This window comes from Palaemon carinicauda, chromosome 28 (genome assembly GCF_036898095.1).
Source record: "Palaemon carinicauda isolate YSFRI2023 chromosome 28, ASM3689809v2, whole genome shotgun sequence".
Lineage (NCBI taxonomy): Eukaryota > Metazoa > Arthropoda > Malacostraca > Decapoda > Palaemonidae > Palaemon > Palaemon carinicauda.
The window spans coordinates 27,972,860-27,991,412 of NC_090752.1; the positions used below are offsets into that span (position 1 = coordinate 27,972,860).

General features: G+C 36.9%; 1 pseudogene; it reads right to left on the reverse strand.

Annotated features, from left to right (window-relative positions):
* Positions 1 to 1,140: 1,140 nt before the first annotated feature.
* LOC137621740 (uncharacterized) overlaps positions 1,141 to 18,553 on the reverse strand; it is a 23,171-nt pseudogene continuing 5,758 nt past the window's right edge.

Below are 18,553 nucleotides of genomic sequence, written 5' to 3' on the forward strand. Positions count from 1 at the left end.
AGGAAGATGTTGTTCTCCAACTCACTTTCTCATTCTGACTAATTTAATACTCCTTGACTTTTCAGTTCATCCTCAATTTCTTTTACCTTTATGTCCCGCAATTTTGGAGCATATATCACACCCCTACTCTGGTTGAAAGTGGGGTGCATAATGCTTTTGATACTATGATCATCGAATTTTGAAAGTGTTTTTAATTTTTCCCCTTGTACTGAGGATAGTGTCTCTATCGAGAGACTTCCATTTCTTTGGGGAAGAATTTTTGGCTGCCCTCCACATATAGTAACTATTTCTCTGTTAGCTTTAAAAACATTTACATGCTCATTTCTTCCTTTTTTAAATTCCAGAATAAAAAAAAATCATAGTTCACTACTTCATAGTGACCAGGTAATACTTCTACTTTTCTATACCTTTCTTTACTGTCATCATTCCTCCCTCTCTCTCTCTCTCTCTCTTCTTCTCTAATATTTTCTTATCATTCTTAGCATAACGTGAATAAGGTTATAATGTTACAATATAACAACACAAGTTAGAGCTGTCTGTACCGACGTCAATGTTTCTATTTGCCAGGATGTCAACAGAGGGTTTGGTTTTCTTTGAAAAAGCAAGCCGAGTTATCCATCTCTTATCGGAGGATTGCAGTCCTCCTATCCCATGTGGCCCAACACGAAAGGAGTCTTCAGCAGGGACCCGTCCTCTGTTAGAGAGGGGCTGCCTCTTTTTAGGTGGGCGTACACTGGTCAGTGGGGGTAGTTAGCCCCTCGCTCCGGCAACTCTAATACCTGGCTTCACCCATTACCCGCAAATATGGGTGAATTACAACCAGATCACTGGAGCCTGACTTTAAACAGACTTGTTCTGCACCCAATGGGGTCTGCCAGAGGGTGATGGCATCTAAATTGGCAGAGGTTGAGATGGAATGCTGTCCATCCCACACTGTATCAAATCCAAAGAAGCAGCCAAAGTATAATCAAACAAGCCAAAGTCATCAAAAAGTTCAAGCCCAAAAGGAAGAGATGGGAGAATAAAAGAAAAACAAAAGGAAAAGAGAAAGTACTGACTGATTTAGTTGGATTAACAGTTGGGCACTGAGGTCCAGTGGGAAGTAGTTCCCACTCTTCATTAGAGCCCAACTGCTAATCCCTAAGCCCCCATTCTCATCAAGGTTTCAGCATCTGGGGGGAAAACAATGTGGAAAGGTCCATCAGCATCCTGGAAAGTAAGGATAATCATTGACATCCCAGGAATTGTATAACTTTCCACACTGTTAATGAATCCATGGCCAGTATCTCCTCTTCTATAAATTCATACAAATCTTTATTGAAGACTACCCTTCAATAAATAAAAATTTTAAGTGGGATCTGACATCTAATGTAGGTTAGAGAGTATTACACACTGTGTGCATGATTTGGCATGAATAAGGAAATAATCTTTTCCAAAGAGATATATACCACCAGGTGCAATGGTTCCTACTTTTTTCTGAATGGGTTCGCAAATTTTAAGATAATTACCTCTACTCCCTTTAGGTTCAAAAACAGGCAATAATGGTGGTTTTGGCTTTCTTTGGGATTGATTGATTGATTTGAAGTTTTCTGGCATCCTGACATCGAAGGTCATTGACGCCGATATCGTTTATCATAAATAAAGATTAAAAGAATATTCAATCAAAATCAGAGAAGTAAATATGTTATAAAAGTTAAATAGCATTAAGAAGACCTGCTTCTGATATAAATTTAAAAATGCACTAGAAGTAAATATGTTATAAAATTTAAATAGCATTAAGAACACCTGCTTCTGATATCAATTTAAAAATGCCACTAGCATTGTACGACACATCATGTCCAAGGATCTTGGCAAGGACGAACCTGCCATCCTCACCTCGAGCCTCAAACAGATATCCATTTCTTAAGTTATTATAATTGGGGAATTCGATCAACAAATGCCTTACTGTTAAAGGTACCAAACAGTCGTCGCAATACGGTTGGTGTTGGCCCTTCAGAAGAAACTCGTGTGTCAACCGTACGTGACTAATGCGTAGACGACAAAGAAACGTGTCCCACTTTCGGGGCATCATATTATATCTACAAGGAGATACGACATTTGTTACCTCTCTCATCTTATTGCCATCTAGACCATCCCAGTGCTGTTGCCAACTACTACAAAGCAATTTCCTGATGTTAGGTAGGAAATCATTAAAGGGAATAGGGTACCTTCTTCGTAGCAACTCAAATACAGCATTCTTTGCAAGTAAATCTGCCTTCTCATTCCCAGACCCTCCTACATGTACTGGAACCCAACAAAATCGAACCATTATACCGCTCCGACCAATAATAAAAAGCCATTCTAAAATCTTTACAACTAAAGGGTTACTAGAATTAAAAACTTCTAAAGCTTGAAGGACACTCCTTGCATCACTAAAAATGGTAAAATTACCCTCCTTCTCCAACGCTATTTTCTCAATAGCGGTTAGTATGCCATACGGTTCAGCAGTAAATATGGCAGCTGTTAGAGGAAGTGCACCTCCACAATTGAAAACATTACTATGTACTCCAAATACAAAGCCAGCATCAGATTTGGAGCCATCAGTATATATAAAAGTCGATCCCCTATGTTCTGCAACATGTTCCATAAAAAGAGACCTGGACTAAATCAGTCATATTATTCTTAACTTCAATAAAATATTTACAAAAAGTTACCTCTGGTAATTTCCATGGAGGCATTGATGATACCTTAAATGGAAGCACCTTACTTCTAATTATATTCAGACAGTTTAATAATTGTTTCACCCGAAAGCCATAAGGTTGAGGAAATTTAGGGTGCAACTCAAAGTATGATGTGTGTCTTACAAGGCTTGCAGTCTGAAATGCTAAAGAGTTAGGGAGTCTTTACAACCTAAACCAATACCGAACAATAGAAGACTTACGGTAAAGGTCTAGGGGTAATTCTCCAGTATCAACAAGGACACTTGTAATAGGCGAAGTTCTAAACGCTCCCGTGGACAATCTAATACCAGCATGATGTATTGAATCTAACATCTTTAATTGGCTTCGGGTGGCTGAAGAGTATATTTCACATCCATAACTAATTTTGGAAAAAATTAAGGCCTTGTATAATTTTCAAATAGTATTGCGGTCTGCCCCAGATGATGTATGGGACAATACTTTTAAAAGATTCAGAGCCTCAAGATACTTACCTTTTAACGCTTCTAAGTGAGACACCCATGTAAGCCTACAATCAAATATTAAACCAAAAAATTTAGCTTCACTTACAAATGGGATACGTTGACCTTTAATGTAAATATCTGGGTCTGGATGTACTCCCAGGATACGACAAAAATGGACAATAGTAGTATTACTTGTCGAGAACTTAAATCCATTCATATCGGCCCAATGGATAATTTTGTCTGTAGAGAGTTGTATTTTTCTCTCAGCCATTGCCATTCTAGCTCCAGCAAATGATATTGAGACGTCATCCACAAATAATATTGAGAGAACATCCCGGGGAATGACTGAGGATAGCCCATTAAATGCTAGTGCAAAAAGGGTTACACTCAGAATACTACCCTGAGGAACTCCTTCTTCCTGGATTTTACTCTCTGATAGAGTTTCCCCCACTTTCAATTGAAAAACTCTATGTGAAAGAAATGACTGAATAAATAGTGGTAGTTCCTCTTTTAATCGTAATTCATGAATTGTTTTAAGTATACCATATCTCCATGTGGTATCATATGCCTTTTTAAGGTAAAAACAGACTGTCACATGGTGCTGTTTGGAAGCAAACGCTTCACAAATAGAGGACTCAAGTCGTATTAACACATCAGTCGTTGAGTGCATTTTTCTAAATCCACATAGAATCGGTGATAAAATACCCTTCTTTTCAAGGTACCAAATCAGTCTTGCATTGACCATCTTCTCCATGATTTTACATAAACAAGATATCAATGCAATAGGTCGGTAGTTTGCTGCTAAAAAGTTGTCCTTACCGGGTTTTAAAAAGGCTAATATAATGGCTAGTTCCCAAACACTTGATAACTATGATCATGCAATATTCTATTAATAACGCTTAAAATAAATAACTTTGTATTAAAAAGTACATGTTTAATCATTGCATATGGAATTCCATCAGTTCCAGGGGCTGTACTGTTACAATTCGTAAGAGTGGAATCAAATTCTCTCTCAGTAAAAGGAGAATTATATGACTCTTCCCTTCCTATGACTCTTCCCTTCCTGTTATGAAATTTAAAAGATCATTTTCCTCGTTGCTCCTATACTGGTGACCAGGAACTCCTTCTCACTTGCTCGATATATTTGAAAAATGTTCAGCCAGGCCATTGCTAACATCACTCGCTTCAGTCACACACTGACCATTTACCTTCAACACTGGTGGTGGGGTCGTGGTAAATATGCCGGCAATCTTTCTCATTTTCCTCCACACAGCAGATGGTGGTGTTCTACTGTTAACGGAGGAAACAAAAGACACCCATGACTGGGGCCTGGCTTCCTTCATGGTACGACAGAACTGTGCTCTACATTTCTTTTATATAGACCTTCGAGTTAAAGACCTTCTTGTGGTTCTGTGCACGGCAGTTAGTTCTGAAGACCACCAGGGGACTGGTCGTCGTTTGAATAAACCTGTTGCTTTGGGAATTGAGTTAACTAATGCTTTCTGAAGGGTTCCATTCAGAAAGTCTATGTCATCCTCAATATTTTCAAAATGTTCTGGCTTTCCTTCAATTTCACTTAGCTCACGAAATCTATCCCAGTCCCCCTTATCAAGATTCCATTGTGGAGCTCTTTGTAAAGGCGGACCTTTGTTGGTGTTTATAATGATTGGTGCATGATCACTAGTATGCCAATCATCTAATACCCTCCAGTCAAAATCAATGAGGCAGTTAGAGCTTGCAATTGAAAGGTCGATGCATGACAAGGTACCTGTCTGAACATGGAAGTGTTTGGGCTCTCCTGTATTAATATGTCCCATATCCTCGTTTTCCACAATTGATGATATAATATTGACCCTGGTGTTTGCTCAAACATTACCCCACAATGGATGTCTATCACTCAAATCTCCAAGTAAAAGAAAAGGTTGAGGGAGCTGTTGAATCACCTCTACTAGATCATCATACGACATGTTATCATTTGGAGGCAAGTACAGCTAACAGATTGTATATTTTCTCCCTATATCAATCTGTACAACCACTGCCTGGAGAGGTGTACACACAGATAAAGGTATTTGTGGAACATCTCGACGAATGTATATGAGACTTCCGCCGTGCAAGTTTTTGATTTGACAATATATTTTATAGGCTTCTTATGTATGGGTCTTGAGTTAGGTTTTATATTAGCCTTTTCAGTGTTCTTCTTACTTAATTCTTGTGGGGGATGGTGGACCTCAACTTGAATTTTTGATTGATTCAAGAAATTTTCCCGTTGATATGAAATATAAAGACAAAACATCATATCTATTTGATGTCATAACTTTGGTGTTTTTAATGGATGGGGTGAGAGTGATGGAGGTCTCTCTCGTTTCCTATTGACAGGTGGTGATTTGTTAGGTTTTGGTGTTTTCCCCACTACAGGTGCACCTGATAACTCTGTTTTATGTGGAACCTCCATCAAATCAAGCAAAGATATAGCCTGAAAGAGGATAATATTATCCTTTGTAGTGGGGGACAAAGGTTTATTAGAGGTGAGCAAAGCCTTACGTGATATTCTTGCCCTATCCTCTAGAATTTCATCAGAAGATAGCGAATTTCTTTTCTGGGGAATAGAGGCAGTAATAGATGGATTGGATGTCTCCTGCCTCATTTTTCCTCCTGATTTCAATACTTTTGCATAACCTGCGGATTTACTCAATAGCCTTTTGGCATGCCCCACACTTATGTGTTCGATACTGGATTTATTGAGAGCAGCCTCTTCCAACTTATATTGCTGGCAGCTCCTATCAGTATATTTATGATTCAAACTGCAGTTTATACAATTGGCCTCCAGTGTACATTCTCCAGGTTAAACATTGGAGCAAGTACTACACTTTTTATCATTCTTGCAAACTTTAGATGGATGCCCAAACAATTCTTCATCACCCAAGGGGTTACTGCACTGTAATTGTTCAGTGCCACTTTCCTCTTGGTAAGGGTAGAAGAGACTCTTTAGCTATGGTAAGCAGCTCTTCTAGGAGAAGGACACTCCAAAATCAAACCACTGTTCTCTAGTCTTGGGTAGTGCCATAGCCTCTGTACCATGGCCTTTCACTGTCTTGGGTTAGAGTTCTCTTGCCTGAGGGTACACTCGAGCACACTCTCCTATCTTATTTCTCTTCCTCTTGTTTTGTTAAAGTTTTTATAGTTTATATAGGAGATATTTATTGTTGTTACTCTTCTTAGAATATTTTATTTTCCTTTTTTCCTTTCCGCACTGAGCTATTTTCCCTGTTGGAGCCCCTGGGCTTATAGCATACTGCTTTTCCATCTAGGGTTGTAGCTTAGTAAGTAATAATAATAATAATAATAATAATATCTAAAGCAATTAAAACATCGCAGCGGCTTCTGCTTAAAAGTTTGAACTTTAACGTAAGTTTCTAATTTGGCCCTTTTGAAGAAACTGATCTTTCCAACCGAAATATATCTCCTGGTGCGATGGTACCTACTTTCCTTTGAAGAAATTTACATATCTTAAAATAATTTCCATTACTCCATTTTGACTGAGCAACAAGCCCCTTTGATGGTTTTGGATTTCTCTGGGAGGGTACAACTACCTCTATACCTTTATCAATCCAATCTGCAGGTTTGTATACATCTAGATCCTTAGGTACCCGATCGCAAAGAGCCCCCTTGAAATTCAAATTATTGATTTTAATATTCATGATATTACTAATTGCATTGAATGCTTCATCAAGGTTATCAAATGATATCCAAGAATCCCATTTGTCCCCTTCAAGCCTCATTCTAATTTCACTGATGTGACCATAACATTGAAATGATTTATACAGCACATCCTAATTGGTTTCTATTGGAATCTGTGTAACATGAAGGATTCACAAATTCTACATGTCACCCAAATTGCTTTTCCAGGTCGTCAACGGAGGGGTTAGTTTTTGATGTAGCAGTAAGCCGGGTTATCCACCTCTTATCGGAGAATGTCAGTCCTCTTATCCCATGTGGCCCAACACGAGAAGAGGCTTCAGCGGTGACCAGTCCTCTATTAAGAGAGGGGCTGCCTCTCTTAAGGTGGGCATACACTGGTCAGTGGGGGTAGTTAGCCCCTCCCACCGACGACTCCAATGCCAGGCGTCACCCATTACCCGCAAATATAGGCGATTTAAAACCGTATCACTGGAGCCCGACTCTTAACAGACTTGGTTTGCACCCAATGGGGTCTGCCAGAGGGTGATGGCGTCTAAATTTGTACAGGTTGAGATGTTATGACATCCATCCCACCATAATTAGCCTATAGGAATTAGAGCAACATGAAGGATTCGCAGTTTCTCTGTTACCCAAATTACCCGGTTTTTGAACATCAGGTGTAAGATAAACCTGCCTGTTAGAACTGAGACCAAGAAAATATGGAATCATCCTCCCTATATATGTAATGATGGGCTTCCAGCCAAAAGCCAAGAGTCCTACCTCAAGGATTGGATCCCCCCGGGATTCCGATGACCAAACCATCTTCAGGATGGTTGAGATCCTAAATTACTCTCACATATAGCTTTGAATGCAAATATCTTCCAATCGTGATCCTTTCTCCCATTCATTTAAGGAGGCAGTAGTAGCTATATTCAAGACATTAAATATAAAAATAAAAAAAAATACTTATATAAAGATAAGGGAAATATTACTCATAAAGTTGCGAAAGAAAGTTTATGATGTTATGGCGAGGTCGAAGTAGTATTGAGAAGCAAATATAGAAAGAGAGAGAAATTTAGATTCGAACTGGAGGGAACAATTTTCCGAAGATCGAGATCCCTCTTGCCCGTCACACTATTTCAACTTGGAAACGATATTTCTGTTGAATAACGATAACTTCGTCAACGCATTCTTTCCTTAAGAGGGAAGCTCTGGGTGATAGGAGGATCGATGTGAAAGTGGCAAAAGAGCGTGCTAAAAATAGGGATGAATGGCGATTGATTGTGACATAGTTTTGATAGGGCTTGCTGTTTCCTCCGGTCGCCTTGGTGACCGTTATGGTAGCGGCAGTATGGGATTCAGCTTATGAACGTTCATTTGTGGTAGATAACGGGGAAAGGTGGGCTGTGGCACCCTAGCAGTACCAACCAAAATAGGTTGGGAGGAACAAAGTGAAGAAAAATCTCTTTTCATTTTCTTTTTTGGTCGGCTAACCCCCACAAATTAGGGGAAGTGAAATGGTTAATAAATTATGTATATATAAATATATATATATATATATATATATATATATATATATATATATATATATATATATAAATATATATATATATATATATATATATATATATAAATATATATATATATATATATATACATTATATATATATATATACATTATATATATATATATATATATATATATATATATATATATATATCTATATTACACATTTAGTGTCTTCTTTCTTGTCAGTCCCCTTTCAAATTTATTTTTCAAATTTTTATTTCGTCCGATTGCATTGCAGTATTCCGAATAACGTTGATAATTTGGAGGATAAAAAAAAAGGTTCAATACCTCTTCAAGAACATCACAACGTGACAGATTCAAGTGGCCTATAAGATATTCTTTGTATTCTAAAACACTGTTCATGAATTGCATTACATACTTGTGAATATAACTGACAATAGAAGTCAGTAGAAGAAAAATACAATTCCAAACGTTTAACCATTTCATTCCACGAATTATCTACGGAGGTAATATTTGTGTTTTATTGTCCCAAGAAATATATTTCAAGAAAAATTTACATAGAACATTTCCAAATCTATTACTAAAATAAACGAGTACATCACAATACTTATCGTTAATATGCTAATTATCAGATCTCAGCAACCCTTCTCCAAAAGATATCTTAGTGCATCAGCACAGGATCTTGATAATAACTGCACTGCATCTATACACTGCGTCATAGTAACCCTCTTACACAGATGCATCTCATTCATTTTATATGCTAATTCATACTCTTATTTACTACAATTGAGCATTTCACGAACATTTGAATCTGAAACAGTCTCCATTCTCTAAATGATATCATGAATTCAAGAGGGAAATTTCTTATCAAATGGGGATCATTTGTAAAGACAAATTTTTTGTCACTTCCACGATTCCTGAAGGAAATTTTATTTTCAAGACGATCAATATCAATTTTCTTACACTGCAGAGGTTAGTCGATCGAATATCATGCAATAAGCAACGACCCTAATACTTATTTCACCAACATTCATTATCGCAGATAAATAGCTTTTAAAATCTGACTTATCCAACATAAGAAATATAATCACTGCAAATTTAAAATGAGGTTTATACACAAGTTCTTCCTTTTCAATTTTGAACTTTCTCATCTCTTGGGATAGTTGCTGCTCCCGTTATTGCACATGGGACAATAATGAAAATACCCTAAGGAAAATTATTTTCATCTCCACATACACATACACATACATATATATTGTATATCTACATATACTGTATGTATGTGTATATATATACATATATATATATATATATATATATATATATATATATATATATATATATATATATATATATATATATTACTAACTCATTCATTATTCTTGCACAAGACATGCATATATGAATCAACAGCAAAGAAGTCAAATTGGTAAGTGAAGATATTAGTCCAGGGGTAAATGTAATTCTGTAAGATTTTGAATGAAGGGAACGAATGACTGACTGGAATACACTGCCGATATAGTCTACAACCTCACACTAGATGGTGTTTTCGCTCACTTTGTGGCAAAAGGCCTGCGTGAAGTCGCTAATCCAAGGTGGCCGCCGCTATGGAGATGTGCCCATATTTTCATCAATAAGTTGTTCCACAGTGATCTTATGAAAACTTTTCATTTATACCTATTTGTTCAAAATAAAATAATGAATAAAAAAATATTTAATATGTACTTTTGTATCTTACATACTTCGCAGATATAAGCAATTGCTTTGGCTTTTCCTAATACATAATCATCATATAATGCCGCACTTCCATCAATAACTCGTTCCAAAGAAGTCCTATGAAGAATTTTTATAGTATACTTATTTGTTCTACATAAAATTCAAATAGAAATCCTTATAGATGAAATCTAGAAAGTGTTGGTATTGTCTCCAATAATCAAAAATAGGGTAAAGGAGCCGCAAAGAGTTTCACTGAAAGTGACAATTGATATTGCAATATCTGATGCAGAAAGATTACTTGAAGAAATTGAGAATATGAGAACCCTTCTTCAAGCTGCAAGGATCCTAATGAGAGTGGTTCTAAAGAGTGAAGAAGGAAATTCAGTGGACGTTTTGAAGACATAAATGTGGCCGAAGTTAATCCGAAAGAATTATAATTATTTTCAAGTGGTGCATCCAAGGGCAGACGCATGTGCACATTACTTCGGCAAAACAGATTGTCACAGTTCTTCGTTTTTGAAATGTTATCCCCACGTCAGGCTTCCTATGTCAATGCTACAAGTACACAACACACCCGTGAAATGCATTTGCAGGTAGTATTACAACTTACATTGCTCTCATCCACCTACAGCAAATTCATGATTTAATTTTTGCACAGTATTGTAGCATCCCTAGGCTATAACAGAGTTTATTGCTTGGAGACCATGATAGGAACACAGGTAGTGAAATTCATGGATGAATATAGTGGAGCTCATGTTCCCTCACAGTTAATGAAAGAGAAATTGATCTTTTATTCGGCAGATAATATAGATTTTCTAAAGGATGCCCCATACAGCAAAAGAAAATTGTATGGCACAGTTAAAGGTGGTGTATGAAGAAAAAGAAGAATTGTATGTCCTCACTGCAATGAAGATATCATGACCATCATCACTTTGTTCACAGCAAAATGCTCCTTAGTCCTTGTCTGAGGTCATCCCTTCTGAAATATCCAAAGGAAGCAGACCAGAAAATCTCATAATTACCTAAAACAGTGGTAACAAAAGCAAGTAAGTCTTAGATTTCTACTAGCTAAAGGATTTAATTTGGATGATCGCAGAAGTTCTGCCACTGAACACTAATCCAGATATCTTGGAAGGGTTGTTGGCAGATACAAAGCCAAAAGTGATGAAGATGCCAAATTACCCTATGAGCCAGTCTAGACTGCCTTAATTTGTACAGCTTATAATTCAGTCATGAATGAAAAAACATAAGAAACCAATTTGTGTGGTACCACTTAGAGAAAGTAACCCCAAATGCAAAACCACACAACTCACATTCATGAAGAATCTAAAACAGTTGTTTCTTTGAATTTGAGCTTATACATGTCTATGCTGAAGCTAGTTATGAGCATAAAATAACTATCAAAAACCTGGTTCTTAGGCCAGGTGAACTACACATAATAATGACAATGATTTAAGCTGCAGTTGTTTTTTTTTTTTTTTTGGGGTGGGTATGGAACTGAATTTCGATTCTTCACTCGCATTACTGAATGATGGCAACACCGTATGCCAAATACTAATAGGGAAATGTTTAAGAAGAGCCATATTTGCAGCACATATGACATGGAGACTTAGCTTTTGTAAGTACTACATTGATGAATTTTACAATCAACATCCTGAAATCAAATAAGCACTGAGAAAATTTTGCAATAGAATTTTCCTAAAGAAATTAAATGTAAGCGCAATGGGATTAAAATATTTTCAAAGATTCAAATGTGTTGACATAGATGGAAGGATTTAAGACAAAAGAATGAGAACAAACAAACATTCAAAGTGACTCTTCAGTATGTGCATATGATTGATAGAAGGCCCATGTTCATTATATCTGTTTGGATGGAAAACTGGGATATTCATCTGGCAATGCTAGAAGAGTTTGTGAAGTATTTCTTTACCCTTGAAATGCAAACTACTCCAGTATGATAGTTTGGTACATAGCAGATTTGAAACGACTGGAAAGTATCCAGCAAGACCTTTGGAATAAGTGCAAGAATGGAAGCTGGGTAGATCAAAAAACAAAATACCCTGCTGTGCTTTAGGTGTAGATGAAGCTCTTGAACATGGAAATATGGCCGTGAAGTACTGGGGGGGTTGGTGAATATAACACAAAAGAAACTGGCTCTGATGAGATTCTTTCTGACCTTTTATGAGATGTCAAGGCTTTCTTCAGAAGTAAGAATATGTTTGGTTTCAAAGATCATGAACTGGCTGTCACAGTGGTAACGTGTTCGCCTAGCATTCGTATGGCAGCAGATTGATCCGCCGCATGGACCGTGAGTTTAGCCAGTTTACTGGGGAGACCACTGCTGCAGTTACACAACACTGAGGGAGGGGGAAAATTGGGCTATTCTGATGAAACTGAAACTGAAACCAGACACCTGTAAACTTTAACCTTAACAGAGTCCAAAGAAAAATGGCAACAGCAAGATATAAATTTCTTGTACACTAGTCTCACCATATCTAATCCAGTAACATATGATGGAAATGAACATATCATTATTCATACAAAGTATGTTTTTGATAAAATAATCAAAAGAGACACATCAGAAATGACAAAAAGGGAGCAAAATGAATAACAACTTCAAGAAAAAATAGATTGAATCATGCAGCTATAGCTTGTGGGTGTCCTTGTAAAACGTATTCAATTTCTATAAGAATACACACAAGACTATGAAAACTAAAGTGTGAGACATCATTGTCAAGCTAAAGGCAAACAGTACAATTTTTACAAGGATTATCATAGCACCGAGAAGTCACAGATCTACATGAATACCTTGGTAAGTATGAAGTCACTTCAGTGCCTCTGTCAATAATTAATTTAATTTAGATGGAAAAATTCAACTAACATTTTGGAAGAACAACACTCTGTGTATTATAAAGATCTGACAAAATCGTTCAGAGTGTAGTGTGGAAGAATCATGTGTGCCAGAGCAGACTAGCTCCAGATCATTAACAGTCGCTTTACTGGATTGAATGGCAGTTACAAAAACTGAAAAACTTCAGATTTAAAGACATGCCACGACTTATATTTGCAGTTCAATTTTACAAGTCTACAACCCATTTTGGTGACATATGATGAAATTCACTTAGTCTGTGACACCTACCAGTAAGATTTACTTAGGAACTACATATGAATGAAAAGAATAACAGACAGCCCTTTTAAAAACATTACCATGAAAACGCTTAACAAAAATTGAGTTAACAGTATTGCTCTCACTGATAAAACAATAATTTTTTGCAAAAACAATAAAAAGAAGCCTTGTGGCTAGTTGGAGAACTGAAGCAAGATCCACCGATGGAAAGGAAATGACAGATCTGCAAAGTACCCATGAGAAGGCTGATACAAAAATAATTCTTCACTGCGTTTATGTCTCACGTCATGATGCTACTACCATCCATGTGCTGTATATTCGCCTGACACTGATACATTTGTAGTTTCAATCTGTTGGTCAAAATTGTTCCCATCTGATATAATGATTGTGACAGGTGTTGGACCAAAGAGAAGAATGAGTGATGTCAATAGTTTGCATTCTTCCTTGGTCTCAGAAAAAGTGTAGGAATTAATAGGTCTTCATGCTCTGACAGGTTACGAAGTAACTGGATATTTGCAAGAGAAGAAAGAGCATCTCTGGAAAGCATTCTAGATTTCAGAATCTGATGTAGCTTCTTTGAGAAGATTTGAGTGCCAAGAATAATTTACAAAGTAGATTTAGAAGTTCATTTCTCAGGTCTACATACTTGGCACAAACATTGCAAACATCATTGAACCCCATCGGTACATGCTCATTAAAAAAAAAAGTGAAAACCTTGCCCCATTAAAAGCATCTTTGACACCATACATATTAAGAGCACATTGCTAGGTATTAGAGTAGAAACGGTCTGATGAACCGCACCCAAATTTGCCTATTCCATCACATTTTGGATGGGAGATGACGAGGTACAACAATTACCCCCCTGTTAGATGTCTCCTTCCTAGTGTCCCTGAATCCGTTATACTACTACTAAGATGGTCATATCTATAGAGACAATATTCTGTACATTGCAAGTGTAGTAACCTGTCATTGAGATACAGAACAGGAATTATATAAGAATAAAGAAAGTGAAGATGATTATTATCTATGGTACTTAGATGATGACCTTTAAATCATTATCTCCTCTATATTCAATGAATTTGTTTTAGTATCTTATGTACTACAAATCAGTGTTCACTGGAAATCATTATAATTAACATTTCAAGAATTTAAAGCAAAAGTTAATAAATCTTGTCAAAGATGTGATATGAAAAATTATGCTCTGTTCCCTGTATATGATAAGCAAGCTATTTTCTATTAATATTTTTCATATGATAACTTGGAACATAAATATTGATGGAAAAACAAAATATGATAGCTAGTGTATGCGCCCCATCAAAAAGGACTGTTAAGTATTCAACTATACTGCATATGCACACGCGCACACCCCCTCTCAAGGGTGTGACTACTTCCTCTCCCCACTACCTTAGGGACGGGGAGAGCTGAGTGTGACCGGTAAGAAATATATATATATATATATATATATATATATATATATATATATATATATATACGTATATATATATATCTATATATATACATATTTATATATATATACATATATATATATATGTATATATATATATATATATATATATATATATATATATATATATATATATATATATATACACGTGTATATATATATATATATATATATATATACACGTGTATATATATATATATATATATATATATATATATATATATATATATACACGTGTATATATATATATATATATATATATATATATATATATATATATATATATATATATATATATATATCACTTTGCCAGTGATGGGAGATGAGAATGAGAGAGAGATTACAATAGAGGAAGTGAGGAGAGCACTAGATGAAACGAGAGTAGGAAAAGCATCAGGTATGGATGGTGTGAAAGCTGAGATGTTGAAGGAAGGGGGTGTGACTGTACTTGAATGGTTGGTGAGATTGTTTAATATGTGTTTTGTGTTGTCAATGGTACCAGTGGATTGGGTTTGTGCATGTATTGTACCACTATATAAGGGTAAGGGAGATATGCATGAGTGTTGTAATTCAAGAGGTATTAGTTTGTTGAGTGTAGTTGGAAAAGTGTATGGTAGAGTATTGATTAATAGGATTAAGGATAAAACAGAGAATGCAATCTTGGAAGTACAGGGTGGTTTTAGAAGAGGTAGGGGTTGTATGAATCAGATTTTTACAGTTAGGCAGATATGCGAGAAATATTTAGCAAAAGGTAAGGAGGTGTATGTTGCGTTTATGGATCTGGAGAAAGCATATGATACAGTTGATAGGGAAGCAATGTGGAATGTGATGAGGTTATATGGAGTTGGTGGAAGGTTGTTGCAAGCAGTGAAAAGTTTCTACAAAGGTAGTAAAGCATTTGTTAGAATAGGAAATGAAGTGAGTGATTGGTTTCCGGTGAGAGTGGGGCTGAGACAGGGATGTGTGATGTCGCCGTGGTTGTTTAACTTGTATGTTGATGGAGTGGTGAGAGAGGTGAAGGACGAGTATTGAAATTGGTAGGCGAGAATGACCATGAATGGGAGGTAAATCAGTTGTTGTTTGCGGATGATACTGTACTGGTAGCAGACACAGAAGAGAAGCTTGACCGACTAGTGACAGAATTTGGAAGGGTGTGTGAGAGAAGGAAGTTGAGAGTTAATGTGGGTAAGAGTAAGGTTATGAGATGTACGAGAAGGGAAGGTGGTGCAAGGTTGAATGTCATGTTGAATGGAGAGTTACTTGAGGAGGTGGATCAGTTTAAGTACTTGGGGTCTGTTGTTGCAGCAAATGGTGGAGTGGAAGCAGATGTACGTCAGAGAGTGAATGAAGGTTGCAAAGTGTTGGGGGCAGTTAAGGGAGTAGTAAAAAATAGAGGGTTGGGCATGAATGTAAAGAGAGTTCTATATGAGAAAGTGATTGTACCAACTGTGATGTATGGATCGGAGTTGTGGGGAATGAAAGTGATGGAGAGACAGAAATTGAATGCGTTTGAGATGAAGTGTCTAAGGAGTATGGCTGGTGTATCTCGAGTAGATAGGGTTAGGAACGAAGTGGTGAGGGAGAGAACGGGTGTAAGAAATGAGTTAGCGGCTAGAGTGGATATGAATGTGTTGAGATGGTTTGGCCATGTTGAGAGAATGGAAAATGGTTGTCTGCTAAAGAAGGTGATGAATGCAAGAGTTGATGGGAGAAGTACAAGAGGAAGGCCAAGGTTTGGGTGGATGGATGGTGTGAAAAAAGCTCTGGGTGATAGGAGGATAGATGTGAGAGAGGCAAGAGAGCGTGCTAGAAATAGGAATGAATGGCGAGCGATTGTGACGCAGTTCCAGTAGGCCCTGCTGCTTCCTCCGGTGCCTTAGATGACCGCGGAGGTAGCAGCAGTAGGGGATTCAGCATTATGAAGCTTCATCTGTGGTGGATAATGTGGGAGGTTGGCCTGTGGCACCCTAGCAGTACCAGCTGAACTCGGTTGAGTCCCTGGTTAGGCTGAAGGAACGTAGAGAGTAGAGGTCCCCTTTTTGTTTTGTTTCATTGTTGGTGTCGGCTACCCCCCAAAATTGGGGGAAGTGCCTTGGTATATGTATGTATGTATATATATAAACCAGATTATGTATTATGGAAAACTAAACATAATTGCTAATATCTTGTAAAGTATGAAAGATACAAAAATACATACGGAATACTTTTTATTATTTTTTTATGAACAACAGATGAGTATCAATACAAGATTTTCATAGAACCACTCTGGAACGAATTATTGGTGGAAATGCAACAATATATGATGATTATGTATTATAGAAAACTAAAATAATTGCTTACATTTTGTGAAGTAAAAAAGATGCAAAAGTACATTTTTATTACTTTTCTATTCGTGATATCATTTTGAACAATTAGGTATAAAGGAAAAGTTTTCATAGGACTACTCTGGAATGAGGGGTGCATCTCCTTAGCGGAGGTCATCTTGGATTAGTGACGTCACATAGATCTTCTGCCATAAATTGACCGAAACCCCCTGGTAGTGTAAGGTTGTAGACTGTTCTTGAAGTGTATTCCAGGCAGTTATTTATCCCCATCATTCAAAATCACACGTAATGCAATATTTCTACAATTGCCCCTGGACTATATAGAACAGCGTCTTTCTTTAAGACTTTCACAATTTTGACCTTTCATAATTCAAAAATTCTAACGCCATAGTCTGCATAATATTGTAGAGTAAAGTGGACTGATCAGGTGACTGCATTTTCAGGGCTTATTGAATCTGGGTAACGGTGTTTACTTGTCTGTTTTTTAATGAACACTTTGTCCTTTGGAAATCTGAAATATCTAACTCCAGTAGCCTATCGTGTGTTAAAATTTTGGTATTTGAACAACCAAAAACCTAATAATTACTATGCAAAAAATATGCTTTAGAATAAAGCGCAAATTCTGTTGAGATGCTTACTCAACACGGAAATGACTAAGTGTGGTACTGACTGAGGCTGAGCCCAGGGAAGGTATAGTTTGGCCAAGAAGACAACAACAAATTGTCAAGTCACTGTCTGGCTGACCCGTTTGGTGAATTCTATCCTTTAAAGCATCAGAGTTCCGTTAAGTGTATACCATTATATCATAAGCACGCCATCATATGTTCTCTTATTCTGAGAGTGATAGCTAATAAGCAAATAAAGTCATGCATTTCAACCAAACAGACATACTTTGTAAACCACTACTAATCTTTTCCTATCAGACAACATATAATAATCTTCAATGTTCTTGTTCCTCAATGTTCGCAATGGTGGCCCTAAACCCCAAAGAGGATAAAAATGATTTTATTTATTCATTTTTCGTGAATTCCCCATCTTACAAAACTTAATGTCATGAATCCGAACCGTATATTTTTAGAAAGTGACGCATAGAAATATCCGTATTACATTGCTGATCGTTTTATCAAGAGCGACGAACCATCCCCAGGGGTTGCAAGACTTAAGAAAAGTACTTGCAGATTTATGGAGCACGATTTGCTTTATGACTACGGCCGTTCCACGATGCTTTTAAATTCCGCGCCTAGATTAGGTAATCCCAAATGATTCCAAATTGATGACCACCCCTCCCCCCCCCCCCTCTCTCTCTCTCTCTCTCTCTCTCTCCCTCTCTCTCTCTCTCTCTCTAATCCTATATTCTATTTTTTTACGGTAAGACGATATTGAGTTTTTTCCAATGTTCAAACACACCAACAATCGGCTTCAAGGTAACTATTTTATCAGGTTCCTTTAAAAAGTTAAGTGGTTTTTTTTAGTGAGAGAGAGAGAGAGAGAGAGAGAGAGAGAGAGAGAGAGAGAGAGAGAGAGAGAGAGAGAGAGAGAGAGAGAGAGAACC